Raw genomic sequence first — 8,030 nt, forward strand, 5'->3', positions numbered from 1 at the left:
ACTCACTCACGTACGGCGCTTCCATCTGTGGGTCTGCGAGGTTGTCCTCCATCACTTTGACCCAATGAAAGATAGGTTTATTTGACCATCAAGGAATGATTCTTTTTGGTTTGTGATATATATATATATATATATATATATATATATATATATATATATATATATATATATATATATATATATATATATAGTGTTACTATTCATCAACCAGGGTGCAGAATAAGTTATTCTTCACCCGAGGTAATCTTTCGATCGTTCCTAAATAAATTACGTTTAGAATATAAATAGTTACATGCATATTGATTAAATATGTAAAATTTGGTATAAAAAATAAAAATATAGGTTATAAGACCAGCAAAATCACATTTTATGTATGTTTTACACTATGTTTTTACATTCGTGATTTTACGTAACATAAATTATTTTTACGGCGAGTACATAATTTCTTACGTTCTCTCTTTATGTATGAAATAATACAAAATTTTCGAAACGTAAAAATACGGTGCATTGATGTTAAAATAGAGAGGGGGTGAAGAATAACTATTACTCAATCAGGATGACGAATAGCGCGATATATATATATTAGCATTATTATGATCCCAGAATCAAAATAGTTATTCGGATCACGGTCGGCCCTATATAGGCCCGATGAATATGTTCCCGAACTGCGGAACCCGCCTAGAAGAAAAAAGAAACCACCGCCCCCTACGACCCGAACAGATCGACAGATCGACCCACCACTTCCCCAATCCCGATCCCCGCCTTCCCCCGATCCCTCCGCCTGAATCGAACGCCACCACCGCACAACCCGCCAGCGCCAGCCCCGACGTCCTCCTCCGCCGCCTACGACAACCGCAGGCACCGCCCCGACCACCTCCTGCGCCGCCCTCCACCCTCCACCCCGACCACCTCCGCCGCCGCCCTCCACCTCGACCACCTCTGCCACTCCGACGCGACCTCCCCCCTCCTCCGGCTCGACCTTCCCTCCCTTCCTATGCGACCTGCCGCGCGCCGCTGCCTGCATCTCGTATTTGTTACGCGCCGCGGAGATCCCACCTGCGATCTGCACCCTCCGCCTCCCCGAGGATGCCGCCGGCAGAGGTCAGGCACCGCTCCCCCCGTCGCGTGCAGGCAGACGCGGACCACCTCGCGTGCCACGCTGGCCACACCGATAACAGCGAGGCCATTTTTGGTTCCTCATCAAGCAGCAGCCGCTGCCCCCTAGAAGTTCAGAATTCTGATGGCGACGTCCAACTTCGGCGAGTAGCACAGCACGACCAGGCCTCCCCGGTATCCTCTCTGTGAACCTTTCTTTACCTGTATAATCGCTACTGTGATGTGCTGGACTTGTTACAATTTTGAGGAGCTTGCGGCTGAATTGCGTGTATATTTTTCTGTTCTACAACAGTTCAGAAGTCCAGGTTGTTCCTCCGTGCGAACGTGCACCCTCAACTCTGTAGTGCCTGAGAAGCCACATGGGTAAACGGCCTAGGCAGAGATGGAGAAGGGGCGCAAGAAGCTGCACGCCAGGGATGCACTGAACTTCTTTAACCAGGTCATGTTGGAGCAGCAACTGTTGCTGATTCAGTGTTTGTGCATGTCTTGGAGTGGGCATCAGTCCATGATCACCAAAAAGAAGCTCAGGCACCAGCACTGGCTGTGAAATGGGCACCACCTGAACCTGGGTGGCTCAAAGCGAATGTGGACGGGGCGCTGTCGAAATTCAGAGAGAGAGAGGTGGTGGCGGAGTGGTTCTACGCGATCCTGACGGAGCTTTCAGGGGTGGGGCGTCCTTTGCTTTCCCGGGAGTTGTAGACCCTGAACTCGCCGAGGTGCTAGCCTGTCGCAAGGGAGTGCTTCTCGCAGCCCAGACTGGAGTTTCTCGTGTCCATGTGGATTGGACAACAAAAGAATTGCAGCTATGCTTAAAATACACGGCGATCAATCTATCGGCTGTAGGGCCAATCATTGAGGACGTGAAGAGGATCTTGCAATCCTTTGAAGCTTTTACGGTTACTTGGTTTAGGAGATCAGGTAATAAACTTGCACTGGAAATACAAGGGCTGGTGATTTGTGGAACTTGAGCTACAGAGAATTGAGGTATACTACTTTGTTTCTTGGATGGGTGCGTACATTTACCAAAAATTGAACCTGCGTTACAAAAAGTAGGTACCAGACATTAGGAAATTGATTTTGTCAGAGCAACTATGCAAAGCAAACTTTCATTCATTTTCCTAAAATGACATGCCTTAATTTATCCAATCTTTTTTTGCTAATACATCATTACTTTTTCTTTGTGGCAGCACCCGGTGGATCCACGACCGTCCTCCATCTCCCCGATGATTCTGCCGGCAGAGGCTCCCCCACCACCGTGCAACCTCCTACCGGTGGGGCTCCACCACTGCAGCATGGTGTTCATCGGCGCCACCTCTGGGCCGTTCAACTGCGCCGCCACTAGAGGTTCACAACTGTAGCGTCCCTGAAACCACACTGCTGCCATGCTCCCACGAGATCTGGGCCTCATAGTTTTGATTTCATACTTTTGGTCATCGGCGCCCCTGAAATATGGTTGTTGATGCTTGCCCTACTATGCTACTACAAATCTGTAGGCAAAAAATCGAACTTCGCCAAAAACTAGAAAAAAAAGATGAGCACAGACGCCCATTGATGTCTGCTGTGTTATCCTACTTGATGAAAAAAGGGAGCATGTGCTTTCATTTCACCTGAAGTGCCAACATAAAAAATCAGTTTTGGTTCTCCTGTAGTTATTTCCCCAAGCTTGAGGGAGCACCGACCATCCCCCAAAAAACGTGTTTTCTACCTTTTTTGTTCTGAGTGGTGAGAAATAAGAGATACAACATGTCTTTGTTGGTATGGCAACAAGCCGAGAGAATAATTGAAAATATGTTTCTTCTTGTTCCATTGTTTCTGTATTAAGCATATGAAAAAATTGACTTGGCATACGTCCAGACATCCCTTGTTTGCAAAAAGCCGAGTAAATAATTAATTTTCAACTTTTCTTGAAGTTCAAATTGGTGAACAGAGGCCGTTCAAGTCACATGATCTCCCTCATATATAAAAGGATTTTCCCCATCTTAAATTTGAAGTTATAAAAAAGAATTCTTCCATTTCTAAAAAAACCTAGAAGGTCAAATTAAAATAAGGGAGTGGTTCAATGTTTTTAATTTATTACAAAACTTGGATTTTTGTCGTTAATGGAAAATAAAACAAGAAGTCCAAATTATAAGATAGAGCAATTTGATGTTTATAAAAAACACAGATTTTCCACATTACTAAAGAATAAAACCAAGAAGTCCAAAATGATTTTCTTCAACACTAAAGAATAAAACCATGAAGTTCAAATTTGAAAAACGAAGTATAGTTCAACCTATATAGGCTCACTTTCTCTGCCGTCGTGGCCTTCTTCCCTTCCTGGTTTAGGGCCTGGGCAATTTTATAAAAAAGGATTTTCTCTGTTAAAATAAACCTAGAAGTTCAAATTTAAAAATGGAGCGGCTCGATGTCTATCAAAAAGTTGGATTTTTTCATTACTAAAAGAAATAAAACCAGGAAGTCCAAATTAAAAAGATGGAGAAGTTCGATGATTATAGAAAACTCAGATTTTCCTCGTTATTAAAGAATGGAAACAAGAAGTTCAAAAATTAAATAACAAGAAGTTCAACTTTTAAAAATAGAGCGCTTCAAAATTTCATAAAAAAGATTAAGAAATAAAACCATGAAGTCCAAATTAAAAAGATGGAGAAGTTCGATGATTATAGAAAACTTAGATTTTCCTCGTTATTAAAGAATGGAAACAAGAAGTTCAAAAATTAAATAACAAGAAGTTCAACTTTTAAAAATAGAGCGCTTCAAAATTTCATAAAAAATATTAAGAAATAAAACCAGGAGTCCAAATTAAAAAGATGGAGAAGTTCGATGATTATAGAAAACTCAGATTTTCCTCGTTATTAAAGAATGGAAACAAGAAGTTCAACTTTTAAAAATAGAGCGCTTCAAAATTTCATAAAAAGGATTAAGAAATAAAACCAGGAAGTCCAAATTAAAAAGATGGAGAAGTTCGATGATTATAGAAAACTTAGTTTTTCCTCGTTATTAAAGAATGGAAACAAGAAGTTCAAAAATTAAATAACAATAAGTTCAACTTTTAAAAATAGAGCGCTTCAAAATTTCATAAAAAAGATTAAGAAATTCAGATTAATATTCATAAAAAACTCAGATATTTTCACGTACCCGAGAGAAGTTCAGCTTGATAACTACTAGAAGTTCACGTACTACACGGTGTGCATTTTGTATTAAAAATGAAAAAAGCAAAGACTAAAAGTTTGTTGATATAAGTTCAAGTCCTCCGTCGGAGAAAGTGAAAAAAAATATTGTGAGAGAGGTTTATACAAAAGAAATACCATTTGTGTAACACTTGACGAATGGATGAGAAAATTACAAACGAACTCGGTGGAACTTGTACCGTTTTCTAAATTACTCTTAAACCGTTCAAAATTAGAAAAACTTTCGACATGAAAAAGTAGCGCATTTTCATAAGCTTTCCAACGCCATATCATTTGCCTCAATTGGATTAGCCGTTTAGAAATGACATCGAAAATACGAATTCGACTGTTCGGTTTGTGAAATTTTACGATTTTCCAAATTACTCTTTAACCGTAGGGAATTAGAGAAAACTTACAATATGTGGAAGGAGCTGTTTTGTAGCAGCTTTCTAGTGCCATATTATTTGCCTCAAGCCGATAAATGGTTTAGAAATGCGATCAAAAATACGATTCATGTTTTTTGTATGTAGAAAAAACGGTTTTCAAAACTGCTCTTAAACCGCTTACATTTTGCCAAAAATTTAACTTGGGTCATGATACTGGTGTCCATAGCTTTCCAACGGTATATCGCAAGCCACATTTGGGCAATGTTGGCGGAAGTTCAATCTAGCACTGTGAGAAGTTCAGGACGAACAACTCAGGCAGTAAAATTGCAAAAAATGCAATTTCATCACGACTCGAGAGCAAAATCCGCCAACGAGCGAGATTCCTATTTAAAACCGGTATTTAGTTGCTAAAAATGTTTCTAGATTACACTAACATCATATAGAACACGACTAACAAGAATAATTCGCGAGGGAAGCCACGGTTGCGAAGATAGCCCGAAGGTCGGGTTCGTACAGAGGGAAGTTCAGGCGCGTTACTCAGGCAGTTCAGGTTGTGATCAGAATATTATTCTGATCCCGTGATCAGAATAGTGTTTATGTACATATATATATAGATATAGATATACATATACATATATAATATATATATATATATATAATATATATATATATATATATATATATATATATATATATATATATATATAGGAAAAAGCAAACCTATGAAACTTCGCTGGGACGGCTGCAATCACGAGCGCACATTTGTGTTGGGATCTGGTACCTCCTCTTACCTCATATGCATTTTTGTGTTATTAATCATTTGATGTTTATATCCTCTTATAGAGGAAGATGACCCACGCTGCAACGCTACGGTGCTGCGCATGCACTAGGCTGCCAGGATGGCAGTGGAGCAGGTAGTGATGACTAGCGTTCAGCTCGAACAACTCCAATATGAATCTGGAGAACCGTCGGCTCCAACAGTAGGGTGTGTAGCAGCTTCTGACTTTGCCATGTTGATACATCTCCATAAAGTTATTCAAAACAATTACCCCAGCTGGCCCATGTGAACTTTTTTGGTCGTATCTGCCTGAGGTTTTTTAAAGGCATCACCAAGTCTTACCTGTACAAGCTAGCTCCTTGGCAAACCATTGGACATGTGGTTCGGTATGGAGGTGTTAAATCTTCCTCTCTTTTTTGACATTTGCATTAAGTCTAGCAAAGTGCGTGTGTGACATTCAAATGAAGCACCTGGCAAAACCAACCAATCTAGCTGTACTGAGCCATATGCAAAAAATAACTTGCTATACATATAGCAAAGTGATGAGACTCACAAAGCTCATTCTGTCCCCGTGCCCTTCCTCTCCATCACTCATCACCACCGCTCTCGGATGGAGCCCAGCTGACCATGCGCCTGCTGCCCTCCCTAGCAGAGTACATCGAGATCGGGCTCTTTTTCCTCCACTGCTACGCCATCCTCATGACCCGTCAAAGGTGCCACAACCACTTCTGTCGTGGCCGAGATCTTCCGAGGAGGCGGCACAGCGAAATCAAGTCCAGCAGACGGAGGAGAGCTGCACGTGGAGGAGGAGCTCCATGCGGTCGCGACGCCCATGGCACGAGCAGCTGAGTGCAGGTGAGTGATGGAGCCAGACCGTGCCATCTGATTTCCTTCCGCACTCGTGGAGAGGTTCTCCGGTGCAGGCTGTCCACAGTCGTCAACGACGCGAGGTGCTGCTGCACACCCCAACTCTGTCCTCCCCTCGGTTGCATTGGATGCAGCAATGGGGCTTGTCGTCCTTCTCAGGCACCCACACTTGAATGGTAGAGAAAGCCGGGTTTCTACTCGACTACTCGTGGTCGCCTCGAGGTGACCTGAGGCAAGCGGCTCGAACCAACCAGGAGTACCAGACCCATCCGTCCAAAACGATTGTCTTGTTTGTTCTATTCTTGTTTCCGCCCAATATATTCCTGTGCGCCTTTTTATTCTTTATTTATTTGTTTTCCCCTTCTTGAGATTGCAACATGCAAATACTACAATTTAACTTGCTAACGCTTTGGTCCAATTTTCAGCTGTACCTACGCCTCTCTCTCTCTCAACATGTTTGGCTACTCACTAATCGATATGCTAACAAGATGATGCGCCTATTATGTGTGTTTGATGGCGAGTTTAGATTTTGAAGGTCTGGTTTGGTAAGGTGGGACATCGGGTTTTTGGATGTACTACTATTATGGATTGCTCGATATAGTTGATATTTCCTCCCTTATACTTTTTGATTGCTCAGGCCGGACAGAGGACAACAATCAATTTATTTGTAGTTGTTCTTTCATTGTTGATCCATTGATTTAGTCCGAGTTGATCCGCTCGAACTCCAGGGATGGCTTTAAGCCAATTTATTTTGTGGTCCCCAAGATTAGTACTAGTACTCCTCTTGACTAACACTTCTAGTTTATGCTTAAAATCATCGAACAAACAACCACGACACGTATTGGTAGATCAACCGACCGACATGCGCGAGGCAAAGGCAGCCACAACGAACAACACCACCCAAAAAAATCAGCGGCGCGTAGATAGGAACGCCAACTCCGGTCATGCTGCTGGTCAGAACTGTTGTTTCGGAAGGCAGGACTGTCGGTGTACGCCGTTCTCCTCCTTCAGCAGACGGATCTTGTCACGCAGATCCACCAAAAGCTCACGCATGTACGGGCTCAGCTTGGGATCGAGCCAGTGCCAGAGAGGACGGTGGCAAACATGCATCCATTACAAAGCTCGGCTTTGCACACATGTCGTCGCCCATTGACCAAGCCCCGCGTCAGGAAAAAGATGAACTGCACACTCACTGTCACCCGTGAGAAGACAGGTATCTCCGGCCCGGGTTGGCGTCTGTCCACAAGGTCGATCAGGCGGGCTGCCTTCGTGCCGCAGCTGCAAAAAAACAGCTGGCTCATACTCCAGCGGGTTCCCGGCATAGGGGAGAGGAGCTCTCCTGCTGCTCTCGCGAACCGAGATGAGGCGAAGCTATCGCTGGACATGGCTGCTACTGTTAAATTGTGATCCAAATTATACCGTGTTGGACTAGACGTAGTACAACTAGTGTGGGCCTTTGCGTTGACGTCGACGCGTACGAGTACAACTCGTTTACTTGTCCTCCAAGGACTCTCATGTATTGCCGTCATATATACCCCATGTAGTCGCACCTAAGACGGTCTGTCGTCTCGTGCTTGTAATACTCCTCCATCATAGTGATTGCGCCTTCGTGCGTCCGTAGTTTTCTCCCGCAAGGGTTTTCACGTAAAAATCCGTGTCTCTTTGTCTCGTTTATTTCTCGTTATTGTCTAACAAGTGGTATACAGAGCTGAGGTT

The 8,030-nt window shown here is 43.2% G+C and overlaps 1 long non-coding RNA gene across 1 annotated transcript; it reads left to right on the forward strand.

Annotated features, from left to right (window-relative positions):
• Nucleotides 1-667: 667 nt before the first annotated feature.
• On the forward strand, nt 668-2,920 carry LOC109734598 (uncharacterized). Its single transcript, XR_002225884.4, has 3 exons — nt 668-1,290; nt 1,409-2,100; nt 2,304-2,920. It is a non-coding gene; the product is annotated as an uncharacterized lncRNA (long non-coding RNA).
• Nucleotides 2,921-8,030: the final 5,110 nt, after the last annotated feature.

The sequence above is a fragment of the Aegilops tauschii genome, chromosome 6, assembly GCF_002575655.3.
Source record: "Aegilops tauschii subsp. strangulata cultivar AL8/78 chromosome 6, Aet v6.0, whole genome shotgun sequence".
Classification (NCBI taxonomy): Eukaryota; Viridiplantae; Streptophyta; class Magnoliopsida; order Poales; family Poaceae; genus Aegilops; species Aegilops tauschii.